At 46.2% G+C, this 24,817-nt stretch overlaps 1 long non-coding RNA gene across 2 annotated transcripts in view; it reads right to left on the minus strand.

Moving 5' to 3' along the window:
- Positions 1-24,817, minus strand: part of LOC140106193 (uncharacterized) — a 256,084-nt gene that overhangs the window by 62,216 nt on the left and 169,051 nt on the right. Inside the window, exons 3-5 of one of the 2 annotated variants that reach the window (XR_011850719.1) lie at positions 13,368-13,474; positions 3,372-3,452; positions 3,006-3,058 (exon numbers count right to left, since the gene is read on the minus strand). This is a non-coding gene — a long non-coding RNA (uncharacterized lncRNA). Of the gene's footprint in view, positions 1-3,005; positions 3,059-3,371; positions 3,453-13,367; positions 13,475-24,817 lie in introns of those variants that run through there. The other variant, XR_011850718.1, reaches the window with a different exon arrangement.

A 24,817-nucleotide genomic window follows, 5' to 3' on the forward strand; every position in this document is an offset into this window, starting at 1 on the left:
CTTAACCTCTAGACATCTGGGGAGTCAACCTTAGCAACAGGAGGAGAAGATTGCTCAGAGAAGTGGTTCAAGATGACAGGCTTCAGGAGGGAGACATGGAAGGAGTTCGGGATGCGCATAGGTGGAGGAAGGCGGAGTTTGTAGGCCACTGGGTTGATGCGCTTGATAACTTCAAAAGGAGTGAGGACCAAGCTTGAAGCTAGTTATCTTCAGTCTTAAATATCTGAAAGATAATCACACCTTGTCACCTGGTGATAAGACAGGAGGAGTCCTACGCTTATCAGCCTGGGTCTTGGTGCGGTCAGTGGCTCGGAGAAGAGACTGGTGGGTCTGGTCCCAAAATGATTTGAGGTACTGCACCAGATCCACTACCGCTGGGACATTGGAGGGAGTAGACAGTGGAAGAGGGGGGGAACGAGGGATTCGTCCATAGACCAAAAAGAACGGAGCTGCGCCAGCAGACCCAGAGTCCAGTGAGTTATAGGAAAATGCAGCCCATGGAAGCACATCAGGCCAGTTAACTTGATGGGCTGAGACGAAGTGGCAGATTTAACAGCCCAAAGTCTGATTCACTATTTCTACTTGACCATTCGATTGAGGGTGGTAAGCAGAAGAAAAGTCCAGATCTACTTGCAGCAGAGACCACGGGCAACTGGGTATCGGCAAGGATGCAACAGTCCAGCCGGTTTGAGGTGAGAGACTTTGTTTCGGGCACAGGAGGAACAGGATCACATGAAATCCTGAACATCTTTGACCAGGTTAGGCCACCAGTAGTAGCGGGAGATGAGAGTCCCAGAACATTGTACCCCTGGGTGCCTAGCCAGTCGCGAAGAATGTCTTCAAGACAGAATCATCTTCCAGAGTGGTGGTCTAACATATGTCTTGCTGGGAGGTAGCTGCCGAAGATCCACTAGAGCTGCAACAACAAGTTGTTCATGAGAGATGATATGCCGAGAAACTGGTTCTTCTCCAACAACATCCAAAGCACGAGACAGGGCATCAGCCTTGACGTTCTTGGAAATGGATCAGCAGGTGTGTGAGAAGAAAAACGACCTGGAGGTACAGTAGGTTCTTGCTGTCGGTGTTCACACAAACGGGATGGAGAGCAAGTAGATACCGCCACTCCTCCATAGAAAGTTTGGTGGCTAACAATTCTCTTTCTCCAATAGAGTAATTTCTCTATGCGGAAGAAAAAGTCCTGAAAAAGAAACTACATGTGAGAGTTCGGCCTTTAGGTCCTTTCTGGGTGAGCACTGCTTCAGCTCCTACGGAGGACGTGTCCACCTCAAGATCAAAGGGTTTCTCTGTGTCAGGCCTAGTGAGAACAGGAGCAGAGGCAAAGGTGGATTTCAACCTGGAGAAGGCCTCTTTAGCCCAGGAGGGCCAGGCACGGGGATTTCCACCTTTCTTGTTAAGTTCCACAATGGGAGACACCAGAGTGGAAAAATGCTGAATAAACTGCCGATAATAGTTAGCAAAACCCAGGAACCTATGTATGGCTTGTAGACATTCCGGGCGTGGCCACTGTAGAACTGCAGACAGTTTAGCAGGATCCATCTGGAGGCCTCTGTAGGAGATTATGTAGCCAAGGAATGGTAGGCTGCGTTGGTGAAATTGAAATTTCTCCAGCTTAGCGTAGAGACTGTTAGCCCGGAGGCGGCCAAGAACTTGCTGTACGTGGGACTGATGGGTCTCGAGGTCTGGGGAGAACACCAACATGTCGTCAAGGTAGACTACAAGGCACGTATACAGCTGATCTCTGAAGATGTGTTTCACAAATTCCTGTAAGACAGCAGAAGCATTACATAGTCCAATGGGCATCACTAGGTTCTCGAAGTGCCCGTCACAAGTATTAAACGCTGTATTCCACTCATCACCCACGCGGATCCAGATGAGATTGACCTTGTAACCGCACAGCCGATCAAAGAGTTCAGTAATCAACGGCAGGGGGTAGTGATAGTCTATGCAGGGACACACGGAGCTATCCTTCTTGGTTACAAAATAGAACCCAGCGCCAGCCGGAGAGGAGAACTTGCGCATAAAACCTCTTTGCAGGTTCTCTTTGATGTACTCAGACATGGCGCTGTTTTAGGAACAGAGAGAGGGTAGACATGGCGTCTAGGAAGAGAGGCACCAGGCAGGAAATCCACAGGGAAATAATAGGGACAATGCATTGGCAAAGTGGCCTTTTTTTTGGAAGCATGCTGGCAGACCCTCCAGAGACTTGGGATACACGCAAGAAGTCAAGACAGGTAGATGTGTCACCATGCAGCAGGACCTCCCCAGTCTTCCAGTTGAGGACCGGGGCGTGAAGTCGCAGCCATGGAAGACCCAGAAGAAGAGAGGAGGTCGGGCAAAACAAGGAAGAACAGTCTTTTCTTGTGAAGAGCTATAACTTTTAGACTGACGGGCTCAGTGTGGTACCAGACCGGATCGGAGAGATGCTGCAACTTATTTTATGGCTGTGCCTCAATATTTTTTCTTGGCATTTATTGAAGTAAAATGAAACATCCATTACTTTTTCATTCTTTTAATGTTACTTTTTTATTGTTCTACAAAGAATCTGTGGTTTGTCTAGCTTTTTTCTTGGTGCTTCAACCTGTGTAGATTTTTTCAGATATATCCAACCTAACTCAAGCCATCCCTGTAATATCAAGCTTATTTTACAATTAATAATACACAGTATTTAAAATACAAAAGAATTAAGACAAAAGTTGACTTGACTACAAAAAAAAGATTTTCAACATTTAGTGACTATTAGAGATGAGTGGACTCAAACGTTCCATTAGTGTTTACCACATATGTATCAGTTCATTCGGGAGAAATTGTGCATCAAACTTTGCAGAGCATTGCCTCATTTTATTCATTATGAAAGTGTCATTTTTGGTCTAAATAAATGTATTTTCCCCAAAAAATCTAAAGTTTCTAATTCACACTTCCATTTTGTTTTAACCCATGTGAAACACTTAAAGGGTTAATAGACTTAATAGAAGTTGTTTTACATACGTTGAGGGGTGTAGTTTCTATTGAGTTTCACAGTCACTTGTTCCTAAATTTTCTGGAAAATTAAAAAAAAGGTCTCAAAAACATCCTCAAAAAAGAAGAGGACACATAAAATATAATTCCATTAAATAAGGCAGACATTCTGTAAATGTTAGTTGTCTAGATTTTTGGGTAGTTTAACCCCTCCCCGTCAAGTTTCTGGCACTGGCTCCTGAATGGAGTTGGCAACAGAGGCTGCAGATGTTGGCTGTATACTATAGTCGACACGCTCCTCTATCACCCACGATCAGAGATTCCTAGGTCACACTGGATTGCAGCCTGTAAGGGGCATCTCAGGTGAATTGGACACCCTCCCCTGCAGCACTTACCAGGGGGGTCCTCCAGTGCCCCAGGGCTGCTCGATCTTCTTCCTGGAGCAGGACCTGCTAGCAGGACCCGGCTGTAATACACTGTAAATTGCAATAAAAAATACAATAGAAAAGCAGGTGACAAATTTCAAACTATGTGTTAGCATCTTTATTCATACCTGACAGCATGAGGAGATCAGATACCATATATACAAGTAGGCAGAACAGCCGGTGATAAAACCAGTCATGTAATACATATAAACAAATAATTAACACCGCAGTCAAGAATACCCGAAGAAACAAAATAATTGGTGATAAGGAAAGAAACTGGTAAAAGAAGGGGCAGCAGAAGTGAAAGTAACCTAATGCATAAGGTCCTGTTTATAATTAAGACCACTGGGGAACATCGTTCCCAAGGTCAGGATCCAAAAAGCTTTGTGAGCGATTTGAGAATCGCTCTATGTCTATCACCCCCACATACTCCAAAAGAAAAGGTGCTGAGGTCATGCATAAGGTAGCACAAGTTGCATCTGTGCCTCCTGCAGCAATAACTACTATTGTGGTGAAGCCATGTTTTTTTTACTTGCTGATTGTAAAAACTTTTGGGGAGAAAGGATACTACGAAGGGTAGGGGTGACGGTAAGACACTAGACTTAAGAATGGCATTAAAGTAAGTATATAGGTAAGTATTTTCTGGCAATGTTGGCAACCTTTTTATATTGAGAACTGTAGGTACTGATACATTAAAATACACTAAAATGCTCGGGTACTCGTTATTCGAGACGAACTTTTCCCGATGCTCGAGTGCTCGTCTCGAATAACGAGCCCCATTGAAGTCAATGGGAGACTCGAGCATTTTTCAAGGGGACCAAGGCTCTGCACAGGGAAGCTTGGCCAAACACCTGGGAACCTCAGAAAAGGATGGAAACACCACGGAAATGGACAGGAAACAGCAGGGGCAGCATGCATGGATGCCTCTGGGGCTGCTTAATCGCACCATTATGCCAAAATTTTGGGCAACAGCATGGCCATGACAGAGTGACCGAATGAGGCTAGATAGCATCTAAAACATGCAATAATTGACCCTGACACTATAGGGGACGGCATGCAGAGGCAGCGGCAGCAGTGGCAGGCTAGAGAGTCTCATGGCGACATACCCTAAATGGACTCAGGTTTCACCAAAGGAGGTGAAATGATTTCCTATGTGAACAAAAGGTTGAAGGTATATTTAGTCGATAACACAGCATGGTGGCGACATAGTGACCAAGTTCCATAACGTATCTGGTGAAACACCCAAAAAATGAGCCTGACACAGCTCTTTTGATAAGAGGACGACATGTGGAGGCAGCCATGGAGACAACTTCCATGATTAAGAGCGACAGTATGGGGCATTCATATTGCGCTGCTATGATTGCAACTTCAGGTCTCCAGCATGGCGGCGACAGATGGGCCGAGTTCCACTATGTATCTGGTGAAACACCTGAAAATTCTGCCTGACACAGCTCGTTTGATAAGGGGATGATGTGCTGCATATGCTCTCATGCTCCAGCGTCTGGGGTATAGAGAGTTGAAATGAGACATTGGTGGACGCTGTGGAGGATCATGCAGGCAAAATGGACAGGAAACAGCAGGGGCAGCATGCATGGATGCCTCTGAGGCTGCCTAATCTTGGGATGGAGCTGGCGGTCCACCGCCAGGCGAGCTTTCGCCTGTCCAAGCCCCTGTCTCTCGGCTCCTCCCCACCCAAAATGGGCCTGGGGGCCAGAAGCGTTTACTTTGAAAAAATTATAATTTTCAAAGCAGGCCGGGTCGTTTGAATATTTCACCTAGGAATAATGGAATAGCATAGTGGTTCTATTTTTAATTGTTTTTACGGAAATGGTTCCATGATTAAGAGCGACAGTATGGGGCATCCATATTGCGCTGCTATAATTGCAACTTCAGGTCTCCAGCATGGCGGCGACAGATGGGCCGCGTTCCACTATGTATCTGGTGAAACACCTGAAAATTCTGCCTGACACAGCTCGTTTGATAAGGGGACGATGTATGGAGGCAGTGAACTAGTAGTAGATTAAAGGTGCTGCAGTTAAAACTATGTTAGTTGGATCTTGAGATGGAGCTGGCGCTCCGCTGCCAGGCGAGCTTTCGCCAATCCAAGCCCCTGTCTCTAGGCTACTCCCCAAACAGCACTTCTAAGAACCTTTTGTATAAGATCAAGTGTAGTAGCGTTCTTATAAGTTTAGGATATGGCGGGTGAGGGGAATGTAAACAGATGCGCAAGAAGCGCTGAAATAATATTGGTAAATGATAAAAGTTTGCCAGTATATTTTGTGGATTACACAGCAGGGTGGCGACAAAGTTAACAAGTTTGTTGTGGAAGCCATGAAAACAACCCAAAATTCTGCCTGACACAGCTCGTTTGATAAGGGGACCATGTATGCCTACAGTTCATGCCAGTCGCTGCACTGGCTGCCAGTCTCCTTTCGAATACAGTTTAAAATAATAACCCTCATCCATAAAGCTCTGTATAATGCTGCACCCCCCTACCTCTCCTCTCGTATCTCAGTCTATCGCCCAACCCGTGCTCTTAGATCCGCCAGTGATCTTAGATTAACCTCTACCCTAGTGCGGACCTCCCACTCGCGTCTCCAAGACTTCTCTAGAGCTGCACCAATTCTATGGAATACTCTGCCCCGGACTATCAGACTAATACCTAACCTCCAAAGTTTCAAACGTGCTCTTAAAACCCATTTCTTTAGGCAAGCCTATAACACTCATTAACTGCATGAAGTTTTAACTCTTCTACTAACCCGTCCTGTGTCGTCCTCCCATCTGTTATCCAGCAACCAACAGGCACCAGACTTCTCTGCAGTCCCATTCACCCTGGACCTGGTAAATAAGATGACGGCTGAGTGGTTCAAGCGACAGCAATTCCATTTATTATATTTTGTTCTATTCCCTAAGAAGAATGGCTTGACCATTAAATACTCTTTTACCTCGTGTTACCCCATCATCTTCATAAACCGTAAGCTCTGGCGAGCAGGGACCTCACTCCTGTTGTTCCATACAAATGTTGTGCTCTGTTACATTACATTTGTATTTGTTTCCTATGATTTGTAAAGCGCTACGGAATATGATGGCGCTATATAAATAAAGATTATTATTATTATTATTATGGAGGCAGTGAACTAGTAGTAGATTAAAGGTGCTGCAGTTAAAACTATGTTAGTTGGATCTTGGGATGGAGCTGGCGCTCCGCTTCCAGGCGAGCTTTCGCCAATCCAAGCCCCTGTCTCTAGGCTACTCCCCAAACAGCACTTCTAAGAACCTTTTGTATAAGATCAAGTGTAGTAGCGTTCTTATAAGTTTGGGATATGGCGGGTGAGGGGACTGTAAACAGATGCGCAAGAAGCGCTGAAATAATATCGGTAAATGATAAAAGTTTGCCAGTATATTTTGTGGATTACACAGCAGGGTGGCGACAAAGTTAACAAGTTTGATGTGGAATGCCCTGTAATAGCTCTTGGGCGGTGTGCCTTTTATCGCCTAGGCTCAGCAGTTTGAGCACCGCCTGCTGTCGCTTAGCGACGGCACTGCTGCTGTGCCTAGAGCTACCGACTGATGGCGCCATGCCCAAGGATGGTAATTCGGAGGAGGAGGAGGTGGAGGAGGGGTGGGAGGAGGAGGAGGTATAGTAGGCCTTTGAGACCTGGACCGAAGTAGGCCCCGCAATCCTCGGCGTCGGCAGTATATGACCAGCCCCAGGGTCAGACTCGGTCCCAGCCTCCACCAAGTTAAGTGTAGTAGCGTTCTTATAAGTTTGGGATATGGCGGGTGAGGGGAATGTAAACAGATGCGCAAGAAGCGCTGAAATAATATCCGTAAATGGTAAAAGTTTGCCAGTATATTTTGTGGATAACACAGCAGGGTGGCGACAAAGTTAACAACTTTGATGTGGAATCCATGAAAACAACCCAAATTTCTGCCTGACACACCTCGTTTGATAAGGGGACGATGTATGGAGGCAGCTATATGGACGACTTTTGGAGGTAGCAATGGAGACAACGTGTGGAGGCTGCTATGGAGACAATTTAATTTGGATAGTGCCTGTATGTGGCAGTCCAAAAAAGTTTTCAAACCAGAGGAGCAGGTAGGTGGCCCTCCAGAAAAAATAAATAGATTGAGTGCCTGTATGTGGCAGTCCAAAAAAGTTTTCAAACCAGAGGAGCAGGTAGGTGGCCCTCCAGAAAAATGAAATAGATTGAGTGCCTGTATGTGGCAGTCCAAAAAAGTTTTCAAACCAGAGGAGCAGGTAGGTGGCCCTCCAGAAAAATTGAATAGATTGAGTGCCTGTATGTGGCAGTCCCAAAAATTGTTTAAAACAGAGGACCGGGTAGGTGGCCCTCCAGAAAAATTAAATGCATAAAGTACTATAGCTAGAGCCAGTGGGCCCTGTCAAAAAATAGCCAGTTTCCTCTGCTTTAGTGTACAAAAAGGAGGAGAAGGAGGAAAATGAGGAGGAGGAGTGCATGAATTATTCAGGTTGAGCTTCCTTCACCTGGTGGAGATTGGAAATTATGAGAAATCCAGGCTTTATTCATCTTAATAAGCGTCAGTCTGTCAGCGCTATCAGTCGACAGGCGTGTACGCTTATCGGTGATGATGCCACCAGCTGCACTGAAAACCCGCTCGGACAAGACGCTAGCGGCAGGGCAGGCAAGAACCTCCAAGGCGTACAGCGCCAGTTCGTGCCACATGTCCAGCTTTGAAACCCAGTAGTTGTAGGGAGCTGTGTGATCATTTAGAACGATGGTATGGTCAGTTACGTACTCCCTCACCATCTTTCTGTAAAGATCAGCCCTACTCTGCGGAGACTGAGGACAGGTGACAGTGTCTTGCTGGGGTGACATAAAGCTAGCAAAAGCCTTGTAAAGCGTACCCTTGCCAGTGCTGGACAAGCTGCCAGCTTGCCTACTCTCCCTCGCTACTTGTCCCGCAGAACTACGCACTCTGCCGCTAGCGCTGTCAGAAGGGAAATACTGTTTCAGCTTGTGTACCAGGGCCTGCTGGTATTCATGCATTCTCACACTCCTTTCCTCTCCAGGGATGAGAGTGGAAAGATTTTGCTTGTACCGTGGGTCCAGGAGAGTGAATACCCAGTAATCGGTGCTGGAATAAATTCTTTGAACGCGAGGGTCACGGGATAGGCAGCCTAGCAAGAAATCTGCCATGTGCGCCAGAGTCCCAACTCGAAAGAATTCACTCCCCTCACTGGCCTGACTGTCCATCTCCTCCTCCTCCAACTCCTCCAACTCCTCTTCTTCTGCCCATACACGCTGAACAGTGAAGGTCTGAGCAATGCTCCCCTCTTGTGTCGCCAACATTCTCCTCCTCTTCCTCCTCATCCTCCTCCACCTCCTCCGATATGCGCTGAGAAACAGACCTGAGGCTATCAACAAGGGAATCTTCTTCCCCCGTCTCTTGTGACGAGCGCAAAGCTTCCGACTTCATGCTGATCAGAGAGTTTTTCAACAGGCCAAGCAGCGGGATGGTGAGGCTGATGATGGCGGCATCGCCACTGACCATCTGTGTTGACTCCTCAAAGTTACTCAGCACCTGACAGATATCAGACATCCACTCCTCATTGTAGACTTGAGGAAGCTGACTGACCTGACTACCAGTTCTGGTGGAAGTTGACATCTGGCAGTCTACAATCGCTCTGCGCTGCTGGTAAACTCTGGATAACATGGTTAATGTTGAATTCCACCTCGTGGGCACGTCGCACAACAGTCGGTGAGCGGGCAGTTGGAGGCGGCGCTGCGCTGCCCTGAGAGTGGCAGCATCTGTGCTGGACTTCCTGAAATGCGCACAGATGCGGCGCACCTTCGTGAGCAAATCAGACAGATTGGGGTATGTCTTGAGGAAACGCTGAACTATCAGATTTAACACATGGGCCAGGCATGGCACATGTGTCAGTCTGCCGAGTTGCAGAGCCGCCACCAGGTTACGGCCGTTGTCACACACAACCATGCCTGGCTTCAGGTTCAGCGGTGCCAGCCACAGATCAGTCTGCACCGTGATGCCCTGTAATAGTTCTTGGGTGGTGTGCCTTTTATCGCCTAGGCTCAGCAGTTGCCGCCGCCATGATGTTGCGAAAGGCCTCGGTCTCTACTAGCCTATAGGGCAGCATCTCCAGGCTAAGCAATCTGGAGATGTGGACATTAAGGGCTTGGGCGTGCGGGTGGGTTGCACTATATTTCCGTTTCCGCTCCAGCGTCTGGGGTATGGAGAGCTGAACGCTGGTGGATGCTGTGGAGGATCGTGGAGGCGACGATGGGGTTTTTGTGCCAGGGTCCTGGGCAGGGGGCTGACTATCAGCTGACACAGGGGAAGGAGCAGTGGTGTGCACGGCCGGAGGTGAACGGGCTTGGTGCCACTGAGTGGGGTGTTTAGCATTCATATGCCTGCGCATACTGGTGGTAGTTAAGCTAGTAGTGGTGGAACCCCTGCTGATCCTGGTTTGGCAAAGGTTGCACACCACAGTCCGTCGGTCATCCGGTGTTTCCTTAAAGAACCTCCAGACTTCTGAAAATCTAGCCCTCGCCGCGGGAGCCCTCGCCACGGGAGCTTCACTACGTGACACATTTGGCGCTGATGCACCTGCTCTGGCCCTGCCTCTCCATCTGGCCCCACCCCTGCCTCTTCCAACCTGTTCTGGTCGAGGACTCTCCTCCATCTCAGAAGCACTGTGTTCACACGGCCTCTCAACCCAGCTTGGGTCTGTCACCTCATCATCCTCCGATCCCTCAGTCTGCTCCCCCCTCGGACTTCCTGCCCTGACAACAACTTCACCACTGTCTGACAACCGTGTCTCCTCATCGTCGGACACCTCTTTACACACTTCTTCCACTACGTCAAGAAGGTCATCATCACCCACAGACTGCGACTGGTTTTCCACCTGGGCATCGGAAAATTGCTCAGCAGCAACCGGACAAGTGGTTTGTGACTGTGGGAAGGGTCCAGAAAACAGTTCCTCAGAGTATGCCGGTTCACATGCCAAATTTTCCTGGGAGGGGGCAGACTGGGGGGAGGAGGCTGAGGTGCAGGAGCTGGAGGAGTGCCGATTTCGGTGACATGGGTGGACTGCGTGGAAGACTGACTGGTGGAAAAATTGCTCGAAGCATTGTCGGCAATCCACGACATCACCTGTTCGCACTGTTCTGGCCTCAACAGTGCTCTACCACGAGTCCCAGTAACTTCAGACATGAACCTAGGGAGTGTAGCTCTGCGGCGTTCCCCTGCTCCCTCAGCAGCAGGTGGTGTCTCACCCCGCCCAGGACCACGGCCTCTGACCCCTGCAGTAGTTGGACGCCCACGTCCCCGCCCTCGTCCTCTACCCCTAGCCCTCGGGTTAAACATTTTGAAAATGAAAGTTATAACTTTAATTTTTTTTAACTTTTTTTTGTGTCTTTTTGTGTTTTTTAGTTTTTAAAACCAAACGATGCTATCCTATTGCTATGGCTATTTTCTAGCCAAGTATGAAAGCACATTGCTATGCCAGATGAGATGACGCTGAGTTTTGAAAAAATAAACGTAAAATAAAAAGTAAATGGCAGACTGTGCCTAATTGAAATCAAACCCCTAATAAATTTTCCCACTTCGGTCTCTGCGATGGATATGTGCGTCACTAAGCGCTAAACACAACGGTCGCAAGTCTCACTACAAATTCCTCACAATATGGTAGTAGATGCACTGCAGCAAGGACAGCCACCAGCAGATCAACCAGAAATAAAATATATAACGCTATTGTAGGCCTAAGTAAGCCGTTTGGATTCTCCTATGGCTATTTTCTAGCCAAGTATGAAAGCACACTGCTATGCCAGATGAGATGACGCTGAGTTATGAAAAAATAAACGTAAAATAAAAAGTAAATGGCAGACTGTGCCTAATTGAAATCCAACACCTAATAAATTTTCCCACTTCGGTCTTTGCGATGGATATGTGCGTCACTAAGCGCTAAACACAACGGTCGCAAGTCTCACTACAAATTCCTCACAATATGGTAGTAGATGCACTGCAGCAAGGACAGCCACCAGCAGATCAACCAGAAATAAAATATATAACGCTATTGAAGGCCTAAGTAAGCCGTTTGGATTCTCCTATAGCTATTTTCTAGCCAAGTATGAAAGCACACTGCTATGCCAGATGAGATGACGCTGAGTTATGAAAAAATAAACGTAAAATAAAAAGTAAATGGCAGACTGTGCCTAATTGAAATCAAACCCCTAATAAATTTTCCCACTTCGGTCTTTGCGATGGATATGTGCGTCACTAAGCGCTAAACACAACGGTCGCAAGTCTCACTACAAAGTCCTCACAATATGGTAGTAGATGCACTGCAGCAAGACCAGCCACCAGCAGATCAACCAGAAATAAAATATATAACGCTATTGTAGGCCTAAGTAAGCCGTTTGGATTCTCCTATGGCTATTTTCTAGCCAAGTATGAAAGCACACTGCTATGCCAGATGAGATGACGCTGAGTTATGAAAAAATAAACGTAAAATAAAAAGTAAATGGCAGACTGTGCCTAATTGAAATCAAACCCCTAATAAATTTTCCCACTTCGGTCTTTGCGATGGATATGTGCGTCACTAAGCGCTAAACACAACGGTCGCAAGTCTCACTACAAAGTCCTCACAATATGGTAGTAGATGCACTGCAGCAAGACCAGCCACCAGCAGATCAACCAGAAATAAAATATATAACGCTATTGTAGGCCTAAGTAAGCCGTTTGGATTCTCCTATGGCTATTTTCTAGCCAAGTATGAAAGCACACTGCTATGCCAGATGAGATGACGCTGAGTTATGAAAAAATAAACGTAAAATAAAAAGTAAATGGCAGACTTTGCCTAATTGAAATCAAACCCCTAATAAATTTTCCCACTTTGGTGTTTGAGGTGGATATGTGTGTCACTAAGAGCTAAACACAACGGTAGCAAGTCCCCCTGCAAATTCCTCACAATATGGTACTAGCTGCAAATAAAAAAAAAAAAAAGTATAACGTTATTGTAGCCCTAAGAAGGGCTGTTGAGTTCTTGTAGAATCACTCCTGCCTAACACTATTCTAATAGAACACCCTAACACTTTCCCTGACCAGCAGCAGCTCTCTCCCTAGCGGCATTCAGACACAGAATGATCCGAGCAGCGCAGGCAGGGGCTAGTCTATTCCAGGGTCACCTGATCTGGCCAGCCAACCACTGCTATCGACGTGTAAGGGTACCACCTCATGCTGGGTGGAGTGCAGAGTCTCCTGGCTTGTGATTGGCTCTGTTTCTGGCCGCCAAAAAGCAAAACGGCGGGAGCTGCCATTTTCTCGAGCGGGCGAAGTATTCGTCCGAGCAACGAGCAGTTTCGAGTACGCTAATGCTCGAATGAGCATCAAGCTCGGACGAGTATGTTCGCTCATCTCTATTTAGGATCACTAGATCCTATATGTTACTTTTTCTGGAGCTATCATCTCTGCAGGTACTAACCTGCAGAGATAGTAGCTCCAGAAAAAGTAATATATAAGCTACATAATGACCATTAATAATAATATTATTCCTTGTGTACACTTGTCTACTTTAAATTCAAATTTTAGGTGGTCATGCTTAACCTATTAATGCTCTGCATTTGATATATTGAACACTGAGTGCTGTAACTTAGCGCTCAGCGTCCGATATATCAGACACAGAGCTGATGTTGGCTCAGCTTGAGATCAGAGCTGGGCATGCTTCGAAATACATTAGGTGTCAGCTGTAACTAATATCATCCCAGTGTAACACCCACGGTCAGAGTGAGCTCTGATAGCGGGTGTTTAACTGTTAAATGCCAAAGTCTGTGAAGCTGATGTCTGTGTCTATCTCATGTGTATAGCAGAAATATGGACTGGAGGGTATAAGAAGCAACAAAGCGCAGGAGACTCAAGTGCAGGTACAGACAAAAGTGTATTAGTAAAACATGCTGGGGTGCTCACCTTGTGTGATAAGGTTATCATGCATATGAAAGGGGTCTTTTTTTCTCTGGGAAGCGCAGCTCACAGTGGATGTAGAGTCCTGGGAAACCGATGTCCACATGTTTCACCTGTTGGATAATACAATCTGATATTTAGCAAGCAAAGAATTTATCCACTTTATAGGTGCATCTTCCAAAAACTTAAAATGTTTTTATTCGTTATACAGTTAAAATTACCATTTCGGCATTGGACTAATGCCTTCATCAGGTTAAAAAAAACAATTTGTATAGAGCAGATAATGGAATCAGTTTACATTTATACTCGCAAACAGACCCTTGTTTTCACATCGGAAATACGTCAGAACCTCTGTGTAAAAATATCACATTACCATCAAGTCTGATCGTAGTAGGACATGTACCGACAGGCATAACATGTTTAAGATTTCACGCAATAAAATTGGAGAACACACAAAGCTACGTATGTATAAATACATGACCAATATAATAAGAGGATAAAATATAATAAATAGTAAAACTGAATAAATAAAGATCTATTATTTTGCACATGTTCTGAGAAAAGAAATCATTACATGACATCAGTAAAGGTTATGAAATTTGGATAGGTGTATGTATTCTTGATGAATGTATATATAAAGAAGAAGATTTTTGTGTATCCTAAATGGAAAATAGGTTCGATCTATAAGAGGGGGAAGAAAACGTCCCAGTTTTCACTTTAGGGATAGGGATGATTATTCAAGTTAATTAAAAGGATCTATATACATTTTAGAACAGCATACCATGCCCTAATCGTACTGATGGAAAAAAATATATACTATTTGTGAAGAGGTGTTGGCGAAGGACTACGGAAGCCGAAGGGGGACAAAATTCAACCCATTCCGTACTTCAAGATGGTTCCTGAGGTCATATCGATGGCTGGGAGGGTAACAGATGGTGCTCTCTAGTCTCTGAGTCTTCGTCATGGATATTTTCTTCTCCCTGTAATCTCTCTGCAGATGGATCTGGTGAGTATTATAATAAATATAAATCAATTTTCTGCAGTTTCATTGAGACCTTCAGGAGTTAGGGTATGTAGTCTGTAGATCCAGAAGGATTCTTTTTTTATTGAGTGTGTCTGCTCGATCTTTTTCTTCTTTCTGAATTTGTTCAATTGGGGTGATTGAGATACTGTTAAAACCTCTATTGTGAGCTAGGAGTAGATGTTTGGATACACTATGATTTACAAAACCTATGTTGGCTTTGTGTCTACGGGACTGGGTGGTTCGCCCCACGTATTGTAGGCCACATATACAGTTGATCAAATAAATAACAAATGAGGACTCAGAGGTCAAAATTTTCCACTAAAATGAAGTACAACACGTGAGGACAGAAACAGACAATTAAAAGAATCACGTTCAGCGACGTATGTCAGAATACAAAAATGCGACTGAAACTTAAGCTACAAAGTGGCTACGTCCTTAAGGGGTTAAACACCAAGCCATGTCTCATGACAGGGACATGAAAGTGTAAGCCATGAGAGTCACATAACCTCTATTCCCAACTACTTGCTGGTTCTGTGCTAAATCAAAAATAATTTGACGTCTGTCCTTATACTGGATACATAGCGACAGAAAATAATCACAATTAACCCCTTAACGCTCTGTGCCGTAGCTCTACGGTGCAGAGGTGCAGGGAATGTATGAAGAGGGCTCACTGGCTGAGTCCTCTTCATACAAGGGTGGGGGTTTTTGCATATTGCAGCAAACCCCCACCGCTAATAACCGCGGTTAGTGCTTGCACCGATCACTGCTAATAACCTTTCCGTTGCCGACGGCAAAGTCGCCTGCGGCATTTAAAAGACGGCGGCACGTGGGAGCCGCCATCTTTATTCCGATCGTCGCTCCCCCGAACGTCATCGGGAGGCGGCGATCGGCTGCCATGGTAGCCTCAGGTCTTTGTTTGACCCGAGGCTAGCTGGCTTCTGCAGATTCGTTACAATGAGCCAGTGGCTCATTGTAATGAATAACCTGCAAAAATGCCATATATTGCAATACAGAAGTATTGCAGTATATGGTAGGAACGATCTGACTATCTAGGATTAATGTACCCTAGGTGGTCTAAGAAATAGTGAAAAAAAAAAGAAAAAGAGGTTTCAATTAAAAAAAAATTATAAAATATTAAAAATTCATGTTACCCCCTTTCCCTAGAACTGATATAAAACATAATAATCAGCAAAAATACCAAACACATTAGGTATTGCCGCGTCCCAAAATGCCCAATATATGAAAATATAAAAACGGTTACAGCCGCCGGTAACCTCAGAGACGGGAAATGGCGCCCAAATATCCGAAATGCGACTTTTACACCTTTTTACATCACATAAAAAATGGAATAAAAAAGTGATCAAAATGGTAGCAATGAAAATGTCGTCTCATTCTGCAAAAAGATAACACCTCACACAGCTCCATACCCCAAAGTATGAAAAAGTTATTAGCATCAGAAGATGGCAATTTTTTTTTTTGTACACATTTGTTTAATTTTTGAAAATGTATTAAAACCTAAATAAATTTGGTATCCCCGCGATCGTTCCAAACCAAAGAATGAATCTGAGGTGTTATTTGGAGCGCACAGTTAAAGCGTAAAAACTGAGCCCACAAGAATGTGACGCAGGTGCGTTTTTTTTCAATTTCTCCACATTTGGAATTTTTTTCCAACTTTGCAGTACACGGCATGTTAAAAATAAAATTACGGGAAAGTAAAATTTGTTACGCACAAAATAAGCCCTCACACAGGTCTGTACACATAAAAATTAAAAAGTAATGGATTTTTGAAGGTGGAGTGCGAGAAATGAGCAAAAACTGCATCCTTAAGGGGTTAAAGAGAATCAGACAACACACAAACACAGATAGACAACACAAAAAAGTTAAACTAGGTCAGAACCAGAATATTTAGATTAGCAACAGGAGCCAGAGGAATACAACTGGGGTCCCCCTGCGCATGAATATGTTTGATATGTTAAAAATGCTAGTAAGATCCCATGGACTGAGCACAGGGTTAGAAATATTATACTAGGACACCAGGCTTGTCTATCAAAAGTGCTGACATTGAAATAACTGTGTTAGCGCTACTTTGTATCACATTACTCTGTGATTTAAGGATCCCGTTTACTGCACCTGAATCAGAAGTTCCAATATCAGACACTGAATGAACCTACAGGTATGTATATAAATGAATTGCCTGGGCTCAGCCCCTGTAGGAGCTTGATTTGACCAGCTGTAACTGCGATTGTCACCTGTGACATAACCCCAACTCAGAGAGGCATCCATGATGTCAATTGCAACGTCAAGTAGAGCATATCCTTTGGGCTGGATTTACGGAACAGAGAGGTTTTTTGGCCAAATACCTGTACCATCTTTCCAGAGCATAGAATTCTTAACTACTTTTTTTTTAATTTCTTTTAGTAGCTTGAAGGTCTTATACATGACTCTACGGTGTACTTTTTTATCATTATAAAATTTTGTATATTTATAATTATGTCCCTATTTATTCACCTTTTTATGTTCCCATTTGGGATTTGAGGTTTTTTTTATGTAACTTAGTTTCATATTCACTTTACTTGGATAATACACAAATTATGTATAAATATTAATGCATTGCTTCTAATATATACCATTTATGTAATATTTGTTGCTTTTGCCTTCTTGATAAAAATCGTTGCCATGAGAGATTATGATGTGAGTGCATCGATTTATGCATGCATTATTCTCCTGTTTCCCCTTTTGTTGTCGATGAAGAGATGTAATGTGAAGTGAGCACAGATTTGCACATGCACAACAGATCCTGACGGCTCATCTGTGCTCCATTGTGGTGCCGTGCACTGCACATGTCCGGATCTCCGATAGCGCTGTCAGACTCCAGGTATGCGGCGATGCCGTAAGTGGAACACATGGCGAACCAGATGTGAGCGACACACATTCCTGTAACCTTTCCGGTGCCATGTTGAAATACTATTTAAACCCGGCTATCATAAATGTAAATTGTACCCCCTGAGGAAGTGTTGAGCGAAACGTGCGTTGGGGTGCCCGGGTGCCGCACTAGTATCATGGGTAAGACACTGGTCTAACACTATGTGGCGTGAACTTTGGGCTTTCATTGATAGTATTTACATACAGAGAAGTGATGCATATATCTTTTGTATTTTCTGAATAGATTATATTCCATTGCTTAGGGTTATACCTAAGTAGTGATATTGGTTATTGGTGGCCCATGGACCATTTTACTGGCGTCTCTTGAGTTTATATTGGCTGTGAATATTTATACCTTGTATGTTTTAATAAAAATAATCATAATAGAAATAGAAAAAAAATTGAAATATTAATAATAGAAATAAAAATACATGAATTTCATGTTGTTTTTTAAGTAAACAGTAGACTCTGTTTTTTTCTTCGGTAATTTGTTCTGTTCACAGAATGCGGCTGAGGAGGTGTTGACTATGTGTTTTCGTGTGCGTGAACTGTATTTTATTTTCTTGGCTGTGTTTAAACTATTCCACCAACCATAAACCCTCTGGAAGTCTCCTCTGGTACTTACAGAGCTTTCCCCCAGTCATCTGTGCCTCTATACTCTATAAGTACCTATTTGTATCCCACTCACAGCTAGTATCTTGCTAGTTATATTTGTAGTTCGTACCCTTTTTCTATTCACGCACTGTACTTCTGATATTTATGTTTTTCTGATCCAGGCTTTTGGATTTTGACTTTGGATTTGGATTTTGATCCAGGCTTTTGGACACTAATTTTTATCTTTATTTTTACCCAGACCCCTGATCTCACTTTTGTGTTTGTTTGTGAGTCTGTTTTTGTGTCCTGACTTTGGCATATGGAGGGATTGTCTTCAGGCTGTCCCTATCACTTAGGACATGCAGAGGCAAGCAGGCATGTGCCAGTTTGGGAGGCCCAATTTATGGCTCACTGTCTTGTCTGTCCTGTATGAGTAAAGAGTCATCATAACACTGTGATGGGTGGTCCCGCGACCCATGTCTTGGGTCGCGGGCTCACCCATGCCCCCTCTGTGTGTCCCCGCACCACGGCAAACTCACTTATCCGTCCTTGTGTCCTTCACACAATTTAAAGGGCCAGTGCGCCAGCGTTCTGCATCTTTGTGCCTCATAGCCTTAGGGAAAGCTTGTTCCTGATGCCCTGTGTGATTATTCGGATTTCCCATTGTGACCTCAATACTGTTCCTGACCTCGCCTGTCCTTACCTTCTGCTACGTCCCCAACTCTGATCCTGTGCTGCCTGTCTTGACCTCCTGCCTGTCCCCGACCACACTTCTGCCTCATGATTCTGTACTTTGCCACGAACAATGTCGCGCCTGTGGAATGACCTGGTGGTGCCACGCCGTAGCAAGTCCAACTCGCTTTGCGGCGGGCTCTGGTGAAGCCCGGGTGCCGCTTAGACTCAGGTGTTGGCTTACGTCATCGTCTGCGGTGGTCCAGAGGATCCACTACCACCGATCCTGACAAACACATACATTTTTAAAGAGTAAACATTGTTTCAACATAATTATACTGTATGTCTTTAATATTTTGATGTTTTTGTTAAACAATTACTCTGCAAACAGCAATTTCCCCCAGTATCTTTTACATTCTCTCTAGAGGTAGAAAGCCCCTACATGTCCTAGACATTATTATTATTATTTTTTTTTTTAAAGATAATTTTTTATTGGGTTTTTAAACAGAATTAGTAGAGAATAGTACAGGGAGTTAATAATCCCAGTGATCCCCCGGGGTAACAGGATTGAATTGGTGCAAATAACAATGCAGTAATACAAATTTTAAATGGAAGGTGGGGTGGAAACAAAAGAAAAGAGGGATGGGAAGGGTAGGAGAATAGTGTACATATCAGAGGAGGGGGTAAAAGTAGCAATAACCACAATAATAACAGTTAACAATAACCATAACAGCAACATGTTAAAGTCCCCGCAGTTTTTCCTCAATCGGTTTGCAGACTAGGTAATAGGTAATGATTAGAGATGAGCGAACACTAAAATGCTCGGGTACTCGTTATTCGAGACGAACTTTTCCCGATGCTCGAGTGCTCGTCTCGAATAACGAACCCCATTGAAGTCAATGGGAGACTCGAGCATTTTTCAAGGGGACCAAGGCTCTGCACAGGGAAGCTTGGCCAAACACCTGGGAACCTCAGAAAAGGATGGAAACACCACGGAAATGGACAGGAAACAGCAGGGGCAGCATGCATGGATGCCTCTGAGGCTGCTTAAACGCACCATTATGCCAAAATTATGGGCAACAGCATGGCCATGACAGAGTGACAGAATGAAGCTAGATAGCATCTAAAACATGCAATAATTGACCCTGACACTATAGGGGACGGCATGCAGAGGCAGCGGCAGCAGGCTAGAGAGTGTCATGGCGACATACCCTAAATGGACTCAGGCTTCAAACCAATGGGTGGCAGAGAGGAACCAAAGGAGGTGAGCAAGAAGTGCTCAAATAATATCGGTACATGATAAAAGTTTGCCAGTATATTTTGTGGATTACACAGCAGGGTGGCGACAAAGTTAACATGGAAGCCATGAAAACAACCCAAAATTCTGCCTGACACAGCTCGTTTGATAAGGGGACCATGTATGGAGGCAGTGAACTAGTAGTAGATTAAAGGTGCTGCAGTTAAAACTATGTTAGTTGGATCTTGGCATGGAGCTGGCGCTCCGCTGCCAGGCGAGCTTTCGCCAATCCAAGCCCCTGTCTCTAGGCTACTCCCCAAACAGCACTTCTAAGAACCTTTTGTATAAGATCAAGTGTAGTAGCGTTCTTATAAGTTTAGGATATGCCGGGTGAGGGGAATGTAAACAGATGCGCAAGAAGCGCATGATGCGCATGGAGCTGGCGCTCCGCTGCCAGGCGAGCTTTCGCAAATCCAAGCCCCTGTCTCTAGGCTACTCCCCAAACAGCACTTTTGTATAAGATCAAGTGTAGTAGCGTTCTTATAAGTTTAGGATATGGCGGGTGAGGGGAATGTAAACAGATGCGCAAGAAGCGCTGAAATAATATCCCTAAATGGTAAAAGTTTGCAAGTATATTTTGTGGATTACACAGCAGGGTGGCGACAAAGTTAACAACTTTGATGTGGAATCCATGAAAACAACCCAAATTTCTGCCTGACACACCTCGTTTGATAAAGGGACGATGTATGGAGGCAGCTATATGGACGACTTTTGGAGGTAGGAATGGAGACAACGTGTGGAGGCTGCTATGGAGACAATTTAATTTGGATAGTGCCTGTATGTGGCAGTCCCAAACATTTTTCAAACCAGAGGAGCAGGTAGGTGGCCCTCCAGTAAAATGGGATAGATTGAGTGCCTGTATGTGGCAGTCCCAAAAATTGTTCAAACCAGAGGAGCAGGTAGGTGGCCCTCCAGTAAAATGGAATAGATTGAGTGCCTGTATGTGGCAGTCCCAAAAATTGTTCAAACCAGAGGAGCAGGTAGGTGGCCCTGCAGTAAAATGGAATAGATTGAGTGCCTGTATGTGGCAGTCCCAAAAATGTTTCAAACCAGAGGAGCAGGTAGGTGGCCCTCCAGTAAAATGGGATAGATTGAGTGCCTGTATGTGGCAGTCCCAAAAATGTTTCAAACCAGAGGAGCAGGTAGGTGGCCCTCCAGTAAAATGGGATAGATTGAGTGCCTGTATGTGGCAGTCCCAAAAATGTTTCAAACCAGAGGAGCAGGTAGGTGGCCCTCCAGTAAAATGGAATAGATTGAGTGCCTGTATGTGGCAGTCCCAAAAATTCTTCAAACCAGAGGAGCAGGTAGGTGGCCCTCCAGTAAAATGGGATAGATTGAGTGCCTGTATGTGGCAGTCCCAAAAATGTTTCAAACCAGAGGAGCAGGTAGGTGGCCCTCCAGTAAAATGGAATAGATTGAGTGCCTGTATGTGGCAGTCCCAAAAATTCTTCAAACCAGAGGAGCAGGTAGGTGGCCCTCCAGTAAAATGGAATAGATTGAGTGCCTGTATGTGGCAGTCCCAAAAATTGTTCAAACCAGAGGACCGGGTAGGTGGCCCTCCAGAAAAATGGAATAGATTGAGTGCCTGTATGTGGCACTCACAAAAATTGTTTCAAACAGAGGACCGGGTAGGTGGCCCTCCAGAAAAATTAAATGCATGAAGTATAGCAAGAGCCAGTGGGCCCTGTCAAAAAATAGCCATTTTCCTCTGCTTTACTGTACAAAGAGGAGGAGAAGGAGGAAAATGAGGAGGAGGAGGAGGAGTGGATCAATTATTCAGGTTGAGCTTCCTTCACCTGGTGGAGATTGGAAATTCTGAGAAATCCAGCCTTTATTCATTTTAATAAGCGTCAGCCTGTCAGCGCTGTCAGTCGACAGGCGTGTACGCTTATCGGTGATGATGCCACCAGCTGCACTGAAAACCCGCTCGGACAAGACGCTAGCGGCAGGGCAGGCAAGAACCTCCAAGGCGTACAGCGCCAGTTCGTGCCACATGTCCAGCTTTGAAACCCAGTAGTTGTAGGGAGCTGTGTGATCATTTAGGACGATGGTATGGTCAGCTACGTACTCCCTCACCATCTTTCTGTAAAGATCAGCCCTACTCTGCCGAGACTGGGGACAGGTGACAGTGTCTTGCTGGGGTGACATAAAGCTGGCAAAAGCCTTGTAAAGCGTACCCTTGCCAGTGCTGGACAAGCTGCCTGCTCGCCTACTCTCCCTCGCTACTTGTCCCGCAGAACTACGCACTCTGCCGCTAGCGCTGTCAGAAGGGAAATACTGTTTCAGCTTGTGCACCAGGGCCTGCTGGTATTCATGCATTCTCACACTCCTTTCCTCTGCAGGGATGAGAGTGGCAAGATTTTGCTTGTACCGTGGGTCCAGGAGAGTGAACACCCAGTAATCGGTGCTGGAATAAATTCTTTGAACGCGAGGGTCACGGGATAGGCAGCCTAGCATGAAATCTGCCATATGCGCCAGAGTACCAACGCGTAAGAATTCACTCCCCTCACTGGCCTGACTGTCCATTTCCTCCTCCTCCAACTCCTCCAACTCCTCTTCTTCTGCCCATACACGCTGAACAGTGAAGGACTCAACAATTGTCCCCTCTTGTGTCTCGCCAACATTCTCCTCCTCTTCCTCCTCATCCTCCTCCACCTCCACCTCCTCCGATATGCGCTGAGAAACAGACCTCAGGGTGCTTTGGCTATCAACAAGGGAATATTCTTCCCCCGTCTCTTGTGACGAGCGCAAAGCTTCCGACTTCATGCTGACCAGAGAGTTTTTCAACAGGCCAAGCAGCGGGATGGTGAGGCTGATGATGGCGGCATCGCCACTGACCATCTGTGTTGACTCCTCAAAGTTACTCAGCACCTGACAGATATCAGACATCCACGTCCACTCCTCATTGTAGACTTGAGGAAGCTGACTGACCTGACTACCAGTTCTGGTGGAAGTTGACATCTGGCAGTCTACAATCGCTCTGCGCTGCTGGTAAACTCTGGATAACATGGTCAGTGTTGAATTCCACCTCGTGGGCACGTCGCACAACAGTCGGTGAGCGGGCAGTTGGAGGCGGCGCTGCGCTGCCCTGAGAGTGGCAGCATCTGGGCTGGACTTCCTGAAATGCGCACAGATGCGGCGCACCTTCGTGAGCAAATCAGACAGATTGGGGTATGTCTTGAGGAAACGCTGCACTATCAGATTTAACACATGGGCCAGGCATGGCACATGTGTCAGTCTGCCGAGTTGCAGAGCCGCCACCAGGTTACGGCCGTTGTCACACACAACCATTCCCGGCTTGAGGTTCAGCGGTGCCAGCCACAGATCAGTCTGCGCCGTGATGCCCTGTAATAGCTCTTGGGCGGTGTGCCTTTTGTCGCCTAGGCTCAGCAGTTTGAGCACCGCCTGCTGTCGCTTAGCGACGGCACTGCTGCTGTGCCTAGAGCTACCGACTGATGGCGCCGTGCCCACGGATGGTAGTTCGGAGGAGGAGGTGGAGGAGGGGTGGGAGGAGGAGGAGGCATAGTAGGCCTGAAACACCTGGACCGAGGTAGGCCCCGCAATCCTCGGCGTCGGCAGTATATGAGCAGCCCCAGGGTCAGTCTCGGTCCCAGCCTCCACCAAGTTAACCCAATGTGCCGTCAGCGATATATAGTGGCCCTGCCCGGCAGCACTCGTCCACGTGTCCGTGGTCAGGTGGACCTTGTCAGAAACGGCGTTGGTCAGGGCACGGATGATGTTGTCTGACACGTGCTGGTGCAGGGCTGGGACGGCACATCGGGAAAAGTAGTGGCGGCTGGGGACCGAATACCGAGGGGCGGCCGCCGCCATGAGGTTGCGAAAGGCCTCGGTCTCTACTAGCCTATAGGGCAGCATCTCCAGGCTAAGCAATCTGGAGATGTGCACATTAAGGGCTTGGGCGTGCGGGTGGGTTGCACTATATTTGCGTTTCCGCTCCAGCGTCTGGGGTATGGAGAGCTGAACGCTGGTGGATGCTGTGGAGGATCGTGGAGGCGACGATGGGGTTTTTGGGCCAGGGTCCTGGGCAGGGGGCTGACTAGCAGCTGACACAGGGGAAGGAGCAGTGGTGTGCACGGCCGGAGGTGAACGGGCTTGTTGCCACTGAGTGGGGTGCTTAGCATTCATATGCCTGCGCATACTGGTGGTAGTTAAGCTAGTAGTGGTGGAACCCCTGCTGAGCCTGGTTTGGCAAATGTTGCACACCACAGTCCGTCGGTCATCCGGTGTTTCCTTAAAGAACCTCCACACTTCTGAAGATCTAGCCCTCGCCGCAAGAGCCCTCACCACGGGAGCTTCACTAGTTGACAGTGGCGCTGATGCACCAGCTCTGGCCCTGCCTCTCCGTCTGGCCCCACCACTGCCTCTTCCAACCTGTTCAGGTCGAGGACTCTCCTCCGTCTCAGAAGCACTGTGTTCACCCGGCCTCTCAACCCAGCTTGGGTCTGTCACCTCATCATCCTCCGATCCCTCAGTCTGCTCCCCCCTCGGACTTCCTGCCCTGACAACAACTTCCCCACTGTCTGACAACCGTGTCTCCTCATCGTCGGACACCTCTTTACACACTTCCACTACGTCAAGAAGGTCATCATCACCCACAGACTGTGACTGGTGGAAAACCTGGGCATCGGAAAATTGCTCAGCAGCAACCGGACAAGTGGTTTGTGACTGTGGGAAGGGTCCAGAAAACAGTTCCTCAGAGTATGCCGGTTCAAATGGCAAATTTTCCTGGGAGGGGGCAGACTGGGGGGGAGGAGGCTGAGGTGCAGGAGCTGGAGGAGTGGGGATTTCGGTGACATGGGTGGACTGCGTGGAAGACTGACTGGTGGTGGACAAATTGCTCGAAGCATTGTCAGCAATCCACGACATCACCTGTTCGCACTGTTCTGGCCTCAACAGTGCTCTACCACGAGTCCCAGTAACTTCAGA

Source organism: Engystomops pustulosus, chromosome 11 (genome assembly GCF_040894005.1).
Source record: "Engystomops pustulosus chromosome 11, aEngPut4.maternal, whole genome shotgun sequence".
Classification (NCBI taxonomy): Eukaryota; Metazoa; Chordata; class Amphibia; order Anura; family Leptodactylidae; genus Engystomops; species Engystomops pustulosus.